Here is a 13,741-nt window from a genome sequence, read left to right on the forward strand (position 1 = left end):
TTCATTAAAGAAAATGACAATTCATGGTAATAAAAATGGATTATTTAACTACAAAATTTTAACATAATTCATTTAGTATTTTCAATATTTAAACTCTTTAATAATTAATACCCTTTTAGTTTCCAAAAACATTAATTATCAAAGTCTAGGATCTAAGTTTCAAAATAAATAAATGGTTCGGTACCCTTTATCCCATCCACTTGCATTCAACCCAGTAGATATTGATTATCAATTATATCTTACTATATAATTCCTAAATGTATGGGATCGCTATTAACAAATTTAATTATGTTTGATCCCGTTTGTGCCTCGAAACTCTCTTGCTTAGATATCATTTATCACAAAAGATTTCCGATTAAATCATCCAATTTGAAATCTTGTGTAATCGGCCTATAAGTTGTTTATATAAATCGCGAAGACACCCCGACCATCAAAAGATAACACTAAGCAGTTAGGTATCATTTATCCCACTAGTGCATACAAGAGATGTGTGAGTGCTCTTGAAAAAGGATTGCATAGATTTGAGGTTTGTAAAAGGGTATTTTATATGTTTTATAATTCTAGTTTTAAAAACATATAATATCATGGTTATTACATGTATATAATAAACCGTGGTACCAATTTTCAAAAGAAAATCACTTTTAAAGGTTCTATATAAAAAGCTAGTTTTTATATAATTTAACGTGATTCAATTTTAGTCACCGGTATTAATTTTGAGTGCATTTGAACCTTTTATATCTTTAATAAAACTTACTTTTATTACTTTTATATATATATATATATATATATATATATATATATATATATATATATATATATATATATATATATATATATATATATATATATATGAAGTTTTTATAAGTTATAAAAATCACCATTTTAAAACTAATATTTAAGTATTTCAAATTTTGACATTATTAACGTTTATAAAAAACGGATTTTATTTTAAGCCAACAACTTGTTACATCTTATATCCACGTTGAAAACAAAACTCCATGTGATGTTTATTTTGTCCAAAATTATTTTAAATAATCAAAGGCATGTCTTCTTTTTGTAATACTTTAATCTCATACTTCTAAAGTATGTTCCCTATATTACAATAAGCTACAAACCATACCTCTCTTTATTTTTCCTCAATTTCGAAATTAAGATGTTAAAAGAGGCAGAAAACATTATATTTTATAAACCGAGTTGATAAAATATAAACTTTAATTTTTTGGTAAAAGAAAAAAAGAATTTATCTAGTCCAAAATGTTGTGCATGACTTATTAATTCATACCATATGAATTATGTAATGTTACTTGCTAATGAAAATTATTATTTTCTAGAAAAAATAATTTCCAATTTAATTATAAGAGTTTATTAAATATTTATTAAAATCAATTTCTAATAAATAATCAATTATATCAAGTTGTTGTTACCGTGACCCATTAGTATCATATGTTAATTAGCAATATCATTTTAATATGATTCTTGAGCATACTAGATCTTTCACCCTAATTCGAGAATAATCAGCCATTTACAACCAACAAACCCTATTCTAAGCCACCACCTTGTTGAGAGAGTGTTCTATTGTTCTTGCCTTTGGTGGTGAGTTGAAGTGAGGAAGGAAGGTGAAGTCATTGGTGTATTTGGTGGACTCTAGGTGGAACTCTTAAAGCTTCTCCCTTAGCATCATCTTGGTGATTCATTTCAGGATTTGCAAAAGGTAAGGACATCTACATTTGACTCATTTTTGGTCCTACAAACCACGCACAAGAAGAAACCTTGAATGATGCAAAATTCTTTGTTTTGGTGTGTTAATTGGTCCCATTCCTGTACATATCATTCTAGTCACTTAGAAATGGTATTGAGGGATAAAGATTATCCCAAAAGAGGTTTTGATCAGACCCACACCAAGAGGACTATGGTTATCAGTAGATGTTCAAAATATGGAATTGACCAATTCTCACAACGTGATAACCCACGTGTCACGTCGTGACGATGGGAATTTGAATGCATAGGATTGTGTGTCATCAGAGACAACGAGCATCCATTTTCCATGTCGTGATGATGGGGAATTGACACGTTAAATCTTAATTGTCTTCTGTATCACGACATCGACATTATAGTTCCATGACGTGACAAAAAGAACTGATCAGGATAGAATCGCGATGAACACTAGGCTCACGACGTGAGGTCAGGATGTGAAACTTGTCTGGAGAAAATCCTTTTTATTTTATGATCTATTTTTGATTTGTTCTTTGGGTATTCTTTTAGGGGTGTTAGAATACATGCGTGAATATTATTTTCCTCTTTTCATAGCTCCACATAACTTGGACTAGAGGTGAGTCATTTATGGTGGTGGTTTAAGCACTTGTTTAGAAGGATAACATGTACCTATACTTGTGTTCTTGTGTAATTGATTTTGTGTGATGTGATAAACCGAATGTCAAGATTCAATTACAAAATGGACATGTAAATTTATTGATGATGCAATTGAATTTAGGAATTCTTTGTATGCTAGAATTCTTAAATTAAGCATTTGGTGCAAATTGAGAAAGTTAGGACCATGCTAGAAGTGAGGATTATTAGTGTGGCTAAATTGTGATGTTATGCATGTTATATTTCTATTTTGTTACTCTTGAATGAAACTAGGATATACATGCTAGAAGTTGTTTGTTGAAAGGTGTATCTCTTTACATACTACTAAGTGATGGTATGTATATTTATGTGGATATACCTTTGAAGTGTGATTTGAGATCTAGTATGCCATGGTTTAGCTATGATAATAATTCACTAGCTTAATTACTTATTGACATTTAGGAGGTGTATGTTTGCACATGTAAGAGAATTAATTAATTATATAATTAATTAAAATAAAAGGGGAATACACATAACAGGGATAAAAAGGGTAGTAACCTAACATAGGTTCGTTCCCATATGGGATATCAGGAGGGAAAGATATCATTTGAGGAAAGAGATTAAGCCAATTCGATGTCGAATGGTTTTCTAGATAACCATATCGAAACATCGTACGGGTGTATGTTGGCGTACTGGGACTAGATTGATGTTGTCTATTCGATAACACCATATCAAGGATCATGTTTGGGTGTAGGTATGCTTGAGGATTTACCGTGTACCGCCCTCGAATGACAACGCATAATGCTCATATATGCATAGTCGGAGTAGTGAAGATGGAGAACCAGGGACATTGTTTCGAGTGAGAGTCGCACCCCATTTAGTACACTGAGTCGCTATGTTATGTTAGTAGCGAACAAGTCTTATTTTGGGGAGCTTAGTAATGTAATAGACCCTAGTTAGTGAGGGAGATTCATAGTAATTATAGAAAAGAAAAATAATAAATAATTATTGAAATGAAAGAATGTCCGGATTGAATTGCACAATTATATATTAATAACCTGCGGTGTGTGCTGAATGGATTGATGAGATTACATGACTTTACATGGTGTATGTGTATGTTTAGTTTCTATAGTTATGTTCTTGAGATTGTCTCACTGTGTTGATGCTTACACTTGTTTCTTTCTTGTTGTTATGGTGTTTGCATTGGAACCTGTAGCTTGACATTGATGGCCTGGTGAGGTTCGGATCTTGTGGGTAGTTATAGTATTTTTGGTTGCTAGTGATGACATCATTTTGAAAGATTTTCTAAGTATCACTGGTGATGTTTTCGTAATAAGACTTCCATTAACATTTTATGATATGGTTTGGTTAAAAATAAAAGAAAAAATGGGTGAAAAATCATGGTGTTACAAGTAGGTATCCGAGCCATGTTGTGAGTGAACAAAATACAGAGGTTGGTATTCCGACTCACAATGTAGACTGGCTGAATTAGGTTACTTTAGATTCTTAAAGGGGGGGTGTTGAGAGTTTTATGTTAGAGTAAATTTAACGAAAGGTCCCTATGGTTTGGGTTGATTTGCGCGTTTGATCCCTAACTTATTTTTTTTTATCTCAGACGGTCCCTTGAACTTGACTTTGTTGCATACTTTGTCCTTACGAAACATAAAAAGATAGTCTTGCCCTTATAATGTTATTTTTAATTTATTATTATTTATTTATTATTTAAAAATATTTATTAAAATAATCAATGTGGGTCCCACCATACAAAACCCACAACCCTCAATTCACTACTCTTGCACTTTTTAATCTACATCATTCCATCTTCACCATTATCACCTCCTACTGACTCCTACACCTACCTCACCATTAAATCTGCTCCCTCTCCTATCTTCACCCTTGAGCTGCATCACCTTCCTCTCCCTCTTCACATCTTGCTTCATCAGTGATGGAAACCTAAAGTTACCCCTTTGTGACCTAAATACCGTTGCAATTTTGTAACTAACAACGATAGCTTCCTACTCCGTCATCAAGATGACCATCACCGCCTGTGACTCAAAACAACGAACCCATTAAATTGAGCATCACCTGCCCCATTGTCTCTACACTCACTCCATATATTCAACAAAATCACTACGTCTGGTCTCCGTCATCAAGCAATTGGCATTGGCCTTTGATCATCAAGAAATCAACGCCGAGTTCAATTGTTCACCAACCTCCATTGTCAATCTAACCATAGTTAGTCTCAATTAAGATTATTTCAGTTTCTATTAGTACACCCTATGTATTTTGTATTTTCAAGTATTAGAGCATCTGTTTAATTTCTTTGTCTAATTTCACATCTTGCTACATAAATTCGTGACATAGAGTATTTGATTTCAATTTTGTTAGTCTGGTTTAAATATATCTACGTAAATATGATTTCAAGTTTAAAGGTTTGCTCCATGTATGATTTATGTTTCAATTTTGATCTTAGATTTGATCAATGATTTTCATTTCAATGTTTGAATTTGATATCTTCTTTCAAGTTATAAGATAAAAACGATATTTTATTTCAAGGATTAACGATAAATATGATTTTAGACATGGTTTAAACTCTGATGATGGGGTCGACGGTGGTGCTGCATGAGAAGAACAATGGTCTTCTAGTGAACGAAAATAGAAGAAATAATTGCAAACAGGGGAATGAAAGTGTGACAACCCGAAACTTTTTTAGTCAATGAAAGTCAAAACCCGTTAAATAAAAATTTCCAGTTTTATTTATTTTGTCAATTTTGTCAAGCTCGTAAGAGTTGAAAACAACTTAGAGTATATGAATTCAGTATATATAAGTGTCGAGTCAAAAAATCGTGCGAAAAATCAAGTTTTTCTTCGAAAATCAGCCAAGTCTCGTTCATCTCGGTGTTTACGGTCGCGAACATGTTTACGGTCGTAAACCATTCACGGCCTGGGGACCCCACCTCCGACCGTAAACCTAGCCTATATATATATATATATATATATATATATATATATATATATATATATATATATATATATACGTATTCTTACCCTCATGTCTACAATTCTACACGAAAACACTACTTTCTCTATCTAAACCCACGAACCGAAAACTCAGGATTTCCTTCATCTATCCACCGAAAATCATCCAATCCACCTTTGAACTTTTTTTGGAGCATCAAGCATTCATCATTTCGTCAAATCAACCACTCTTCATTCTTGGGTTTACGGCTGTGAACCTTCAAATCTTCATATTTTCACCAAGAACACAAAGAGCATGTCGTAAACCATTCAAGGGCCAAAATCAGTTCACGGACGAGAATAGTTCATGGCCGCAATCAACCCTAAATCGTGGAACTTGGCTGTAAACCCACTTTTTCCACTTCGATCAAGTCTCGGTAACATTCCTTAACCAAAAGCAAGTGTTTTCTAGCACTTTAACAAATAGGTTCGCAAATTTAAATGCAAATATGTATTTAATTATTACTAGGATTTCGTTAATTGCCGCGTACATCAACTCGAGGGTCCTCATTTCTAGTCTCGTTGTCTGGCACATACATGCAACCAAATGTGAGTTCAAACCCCTGTATTTTTACTACTTTTAATGTTTTCAGTGGGAGAATACAAGTAAAATACTAGATTTTTGTGCTTTTATACAAAATGATTTCAAATGGAGTTAAAAACCTTTGCAATTGAATATAAACCTAGAAAATCACTACCGTTTATAAAAATATTTAGATATTCTAATCCCTTATGTAACATGCTGAGCATGAGGGTAATTTTCAATATACAATGATAATTGCAAGGTTTTCAGTACCATACATATTATACATTCAAACTTTGTGAATATGCTTTGGAAGCATTATCAAACTATTAGAGAATTTGAAGGCATAACGAGTAAACATACACACAAAACTATAATAGGTATAGTTTGGGGTTCAATACACCGTTTTACAAATTCAAGAATGGTACATCATAACGTATATATAAACTATGGTAAAACTAGTTTATGGTATATTATTTTTTGAATACAAGAGTATTTTATTAAATAATTATTTAAGTATAATTATTTTTACTCTACAAGACATACATATAGATTCAAGTACAAGAGAGCATTACATTACACGTAAACTAGTTAATACAAGGTTGTGACACATCACTTTAATTGTACCCTTCGGGGTGACGACTAAATCCCATCATAGTATAACCAGAGTCTCCTGGAGGGAGAGCATGAGATTTGTGAATAGATCTATTCAGGATTGACTATCTCACATCTAAACTGCTAGCTACAGTTAGGCAGGCACGCCTGGGGTGACAAATGTCATAACATCCGATGCCTGAAGAATGTAAAAGGTGTCACTAGGTCATATCAAGCATGGTTATACGAGTTCACAACAGTATAAAATAACCTTTTGTTTATGGGATTTCATTCCTCAATAGCTTTATTTTCATTAATAGAACTACTACATACTACAACTTGAGGATTTCAGGGATTTCAACTCATGGTTTTATTTTAAGTAATAAAAATACTATACATTATTGGTGGTATCCAGGGAATTTCATACTAGAGTTTTCATACAAAACAATACAATATTGCTGGTGGTAACTAGGCATTCATGCTAATACTTTTCATTACTAAAGAGAATATTGGATTTTCTTGGAAACATACAAACATTTTCACAGATTCATCAATAAGTTTTCATTACAAAAACGTGCTTATGAACTCACTAGCTTTAATGCTGACACTCGTTCAAATCTACTTGTATTCTCAAGAAACTAGTAGACAGGTACTCCCGAAGGTTTTTGAGAAGACAAAGCACATAAAGTCACGTCTTTTATATCTTGCTATACTTTTGATGTATACAAATTCTGTATCAAACGGAAGTAAATACCTTATATATATATATATATATATATATATATATATATATATATATATATATATATGTTCAATGTAATGGTTATGTTTACTTTGATTACTATGATGCAATTGTTGTGATACTATACATGACACCCTCCACCCCTGAACGTTTCCGCCGTTTCGGTTTGGGGGTGTGACAGAAAGGGTATTGGGTCTAGGTGGGGTGTTTTTATTCATATAATAATATAAATTATAAATAAATAATAAATTATATAAAAAGTAATTATAAAGGATAAACTATACTTTTTATTTTTGGCAGGGACCGAAGGCTTAACGAAAATACATAGTAGGGTCTGTTCGAGTTAAAAAAAATAAGTTAGGGACGAACTGTGCAAATTACGCCAAACTATAGCGACCATGTGTGTAATTTACTTTTTATGTTATTTTTTATACGCTTTATTCTTACTCTTTTTGATATTGGAACATCATCTCTTTTTTCTCATGGATCTTGTATTTGTAATATCGCTTGACATTTAAGGAAGTGGTTCCAACTCTAAGGAACAAAAATCGAGGGGTAGCCAGAGTGGTCTAAATTATCAAAAACGATTGAGATAGGTTGCATTCCCAATGTCTCAAGTTGCTCGTCACTCACAACTCAGTTATCCTAAAACTTTCATAGTTCGAGTGGTGTTGCGCGTATTAAGGTATTAGAGGATCACCTTAGGGGTGATCTTTGGAATTCACGTATTCTTCAAGCGTTGCAAGTTGTTGGATTTTCGTTGTTCGACATTATAGTCTAAGGGTTCTAGCAGGGTATGGAAATTGGAAAATAAAATAGTTGTACAAGCCTCTAACCTAAACCGGGGAGAAAGGAGACTTTGTATTAATGCCAGAAGCAAACATATATAGGTATGAATGTTAGTATTGGGCCCACACTATCATAAGTGCATGATATATGTTTGGGACTAGAGGGACCACAAGGAATCCCAATGACCTGATAGACGAAACTCATATATACAATGGAGGTAGTAATGGTAGACCTTTATGTGTTATTGTCTTTTGTGCTTAATTTGTGATACGTCATAGTCCATTGAGTTATGCGTTAGACATTGAGGTAGCAGTAGGGATTTCTGTGATAGTATGGGGAAATTTTGATGGGTGTTCGATCGTCATCTCTGATCACACTTTTACTCTGATTTAGATTCTAATATACATCACATCTTTCAACATTATATTTGATATAGATTGACTGTCTGCCAATCGGGTTGTGATCCTTTTCTTTGAGAAGTGTGTTTACATTAAACTTGACAACAAAGGAAATGTTGTCTCCTGTAGGCAAAGTCTATAGGATCTATGACTATTTGTTCTGTGATGAAGGCATGTAAGTGCCTCGTTGGAGGTTGTGAGGACTTCTTGGCTAATGCAATCCAGATCACAAGGAATCAAAGATTCGTGATGTTTTCCCTAATGAGTTACCCGATTTACCACAACCAAAGGAGGTAGAGTTCCAGAACGATCTTGTTCCTGGCACTACTCCAATATCCAAGGCACTATATCGGTTAGAAACATCAGAGATGGATGCGATGTGGTCTCAACTGCATGAGTTATTAGAGTGGGGTTTTATTAAACCAAGTTCCTCGCCTTGGGGAGCAATGGTCCTCTTCGTGAAGTAAGAAAATGATTATTTTAATTAGATGTGTTTTGAGTACCAAAAATTGAATAAAGTGACTGTGAAGAATAAGTACCTATTCCCAAGGATCGACGATATCTTTGATCAATTGTAGGGAGCTAATCACTTTTTAAAGAAGGAATTGCGATCAGGGTACCATCAAGTGTATGTATATAAGCGGGATGTTCCCAAGACCACTTTAAGGACCCGATATGGGCATTATGAATTCATGGTAATGCCTTTTGGTTTGAAAAATGCACCTACAACTTTTATGGATCTGATGAATCGGGTATGTAACATTCGATTCCAACTTTTATGGATCTAAAAGGGTCCCTCGTATGCTGGGCATACGTTTGGTACACTTAGTGTACATGCGCATAAGGATTTAGGGAACTTAACCACGTATGCTGGACGTACGTAGTGTATGTGAGGTGTACGAAAGCCAAGACCAAACCCTAATTGTTAGCGCATGAGCCCTATTAAAATATCATTATGGCCTTTGGACACTCACCCTCATCATCCTCCACTATTCATTACATCCCATTGGAACCCTAGTTCATCCTTTATGTATTTTTGAGCATTAAAAGTGATTTTGTGGCATTTTGTGTGTATTCAAGAAGAAGGAACTTAGAGACCAATCATTTGTTGAGGTCGAGCTTCTAAATCTAAAGTCTTCATTAACTTTGGGAGCTACTGAAGGTATAAAGTTCTTACCTTGATGATTCATGTGATAGTTAGAGTTTAAGGTTTGTATATGAGATTTTATTTGGTCTCATGGGTTCTCTATGTGATTTTGGGCAACTCCAGGAGTTGGAGGTGTTAGATCTCAGTCCCTTTGTTGTAATAGATGCATAAAAATGTCATCTTGATGGTTGATATGAGTCCATGCATGAATTTGAGTCCTTAATATGAGCATTGCTGGATAAAAATGCATATTGGGTTCCATTAATAGATACTAAGGGTTAAAGTTGAAAACTTTATGTATTAGAACCCTAAAATGGACAAGATCTGAAAGTTGGACTTAATGGCTGAATGGATTCAGCACTTTTGGCTTAAGGTGGCAAGCAACCCAATATGTCGGGCATACCAAGGGGTACGCTGCGCGCACTGGTGGGTGGTCGAGTATGCCAAGTGTACCATGTGTACACTGAGCGTATGCCTCATAAAGGCTTTCCCTTGGACTTTTAGTCATAGGTTGGGCTTTGGACTTTTAGGCCTTAGTTAGGTTTTGGTCCTTGGGATTATTTTACTGGGCCTTAAGTGTCTTGAATTGGGCCTTAGGAATCATTATTGTGTTATTGAGACAAGTTTGGTTAGGCCCATTATGGGAATACAAAAATGGGCTTTTATCTTAGGGGTCTAGACTTCAGATTTTGGCCCATGGTTATGGTTTATAACCTATTTTTGATTAGGGTGTTTTGTTTGTGTTCAGTGTGTGATCTTCCGGTTCTGTAGCCGAGCATTTAGTATTTATCAGCGGACGGAGGCGAGTTTTATCCCAGTATTAATGGGTCGAAGGCACCAAGTCCAACCCATTCTCTGTGATTTAGGATGCTATCTATATTTGTGATATGTGCATGAAAGACCAGGATTTGGCACTTGGCAACTTATGAAAGACTAGGATATGGCCCCTGGAATCTGTATGAAAGACAAGGATCTTGCCCCTGGCAACTGTATGGAAGACCAGGATTTTTCCCTCGATATAAAATTACTTGGAAGACTATGGTTTGGCCCATAACACTAAATTATTTATATTTGGTATGCAGTAGTTTGTGGAAAATCCCTAAGCTTTTGCTTACGGTTCATAATTGTGGTTTCAGGTACTTCAGGTACTAAGGGGAAGGATCCGGCGTGATGACACAACATTCTCTCCTCACTATTTTTTGTACCCTTTTGATATTGTACTATGATAATTTGACAATGTTATTATGTGATGATTTTGGAACAATGTAATGATTTAAATCTCGTTTTATGATGAAAAATTTTATCCTGGTTTTTGGGCTGTTACAAGTTCGTATCAAAGCCTTGTTTTGAGGGATTCGTTAACACTTTCGGGTGTGTCAGAACTCAAACTGAGAAAATGATAATCTTTTCGAAAGAAAAAGAATTTGAATTTTTGAAAAAGATTCTTTTAATAAAAAAGGGAGTGCAATGCGTGCAATCAGCCGAGGTCAAATAAGTGTTCCCAAGTGACCCATACTTATATATTGTGATTAGTATGCTTGATATATGAACTGCGTGCTAGATTAGGGCTAAGGATACCTTCAAGAATTATATGGTAGAACAACTTGATTTATGTGATGCTTTATAGGTCGATAGAACTTGATGCCATTTATTACTTTGGAATTGATATCGGCTCAATTATTTGCTATGTGTATGCATTCAAAGTTATATATGATTAGGATTGTATAGCCCTTGAATGATCAATTTAGCCTCATTGCATGTTCCTTGTTTGGTTGTGGACTTAGGGTATAATCTTCACTCGACAGTCTATGCAATCCTATTTTGTGTACAACTGGCATGCATAGGGAAACCAACGATGTGGATTAAGGTTCTTGGTACTGCTATTGGTCAGGATTGAGAGTTCCTATAAGAGTCCAGGATATCTATGTTGTGGAGCATAGGTTGTTCTTGATTATAGTGTGGTAACTTAGAGGAATCAGAATTTTCCTCGAGGAAGGTACGGGTAGGTGTGGAAGGTAGTATTAGGCCCATACTACTGGAAGTACATGACCTATACCTAATACAAGTGCTGAACAGGGGATTCTAAGGTACCTGTGTGTTGCGATTTTCCCTCGAGTGTTTGTTGATTGTTTATATCTTGTGTTTCAGTTTGAGGATGGTGGTCAGATGTTTAGGATCAGGAGTTACTGGTTTTGGCTCTAAATCAGGTTCAGGTTCTAGCTCTGGCTTAGAACCGATTGATGAGAGGTTGTGTGAGCTTATTGAAACCAAGGTTACTTGTGGTATTCAAGGAGGGGATTTTGGAGCTCATGGAGGAGCGGCTCAGGTCTTTTTGAGCCGATATTGCTGCATGGCAGATTGGGGCAAGAACTCCCTCAGCATGTGGACCGCTTGAGTTCTTTGGGGTTACGGACCCCATCGCTAGTCGTCGCTGGATTGCAGACATAGAGAATGCTTAGCATACGAGCTTTATCCCGGAGGGGGTAAAGGTGGGATTTACGTCCTGATTACTGAGAGACAGAGTGTCGAACTGGTGGGAGGAGATTACCCGAGTGGTAGTGACAGCAACAGTGGATGTGATGGCATGGGAGAATTTCATTTAGAGGTTTCATAGGGAGTTTGCACCAGCTATTGAGGTGGAACAGCTGGTGAGGTAGTTTCAAGACCTTCGCCAGACTATAGAGACTATGGCGGAGATTACCACCAAATTCAGGGAGAAAGCATTGTTGGTACCGCATTACACTACAGATGAGGAGATGAGGAAGACTAGATATAATGATATGGTGAGGGATGATATCAGGGAGTTTGTGAGCTTCTCAGGGTGCAAGACCCTGAATAGTGGGAGTTTGAGTTGGAGCTCCGAACGAAGCGGAAGTCAGAGTAGGTTCAGATAGCTATGGGTTAGACTAAGAGACCTAAGACCTCCGATACCCACTCCATAGGGCAGCAGGGTCGGGGCCGTTGCGCCAAGTGCGGTAAGCCACACAGTGCAGCTTGTCGTTTAGTAGGTTCAAGATGTTTCAGCTGTGGCAAGTCGGGTCACGTGGGCAGGGATTTCCCTAAGAGGCTCATGTGGTGAAGAGCAGGGCTTTTCAGCTGACCACCAATGAGGCCTATGCAACAACGGATGTAGTTACTAGTATGTATTGAAAATCTATCTTTTATTGCTTTTCTTGTTTATTCTTATGTTTATTATGATCTTGTATAGGGACCTTCTTGGTCAACAATTTGTCTGCTCATGTTCTGTTTGATTTGGAGGGGAGGGGGGAGTACCTGATCCTTTGTATCTCTTGTGCACAACAAGAAGTTTCGAGACACTCCCAGGACTTTGGATTCCACTATAGAGGTAGAGATTACAGATGACCGTACCGTGAGTGCTTCAAGGATTTTTCGTGGGTGTGTCCTAAACATGTTTAATGATAGGTTCTCTATTGATTTGGTGCCAATTCCATTGAGAGGATTGAAGTTTATCATCGGGGTGGATTGGTTGGAACCTAATAGGGTCATGATTGACTGCGAGCAACAGTTGGTGAGAGTTTGAACCCCATGTGGGGGAGAACTGGTTATTACTGGTGAGATAGCTTAGCATGGGCTAGCTCTCTGTTTAGCTGTGAAGCCTAGGAGATATCTGCAACAGGGTTGTTCTGAGTTTCTGGCTTATGTTTCTTATATGCAGGTTAAGGCCACGACGAAGTTTAGAAGGGCACCCATTATGTGGTATATTCCTAATGTCTTTCCCAAGGAGTTTCCTGGAGTCTCTCCTAAGAGGCAGGTCGAGCTTCAGATTGATTTGGAACATGGTGCGACTCTGATAGCCAAGGCGTCATATCGCCTGGCATCGCCAGAGATGTAGTAGTCGTCTACGCAGCTGCATGAGTTACTAGATAAGGGTTTTATTCATCCGAGCAGTTCTCCATGGGAAGCACGGATCCTATACGTGAAGAAGAAGGACGGTTCACACAGGGTGTGCATTGACTATAGGGAGTTGAATAAGCTAACAGTGAAGAACCGTTACCCACTCTCAAGGATTGACGATTTGTTTGACAAACTTGAGGGTGCATCTTGGTTTTCCAAGATTTATTTGCGGTCAGGATACCACCAGATGAGAGCCAAAGATGAGGATGTGTTGAAGACAACCTTCAGAACTCGTTATGGTCATTACGAGTTTGTGTTGATGCCTTTTA

The sequence above is a fragment of the Lactuca serriola genome, chromosome 5 (assembly GCF_051521515.1).
Source record: "Lactuca serriola cultivar US96UC23 chromosome 5, Lser_US96UC23_V15, whole genome shotgun sequence".
In the NCBI taxonomy this organism is placed as follows: Eukaryota; Viridiplantae; Streptophyta; class Magnoliopsida; order Asterales; family Asteraceae; genus Lactuca; species Lactuca serriola.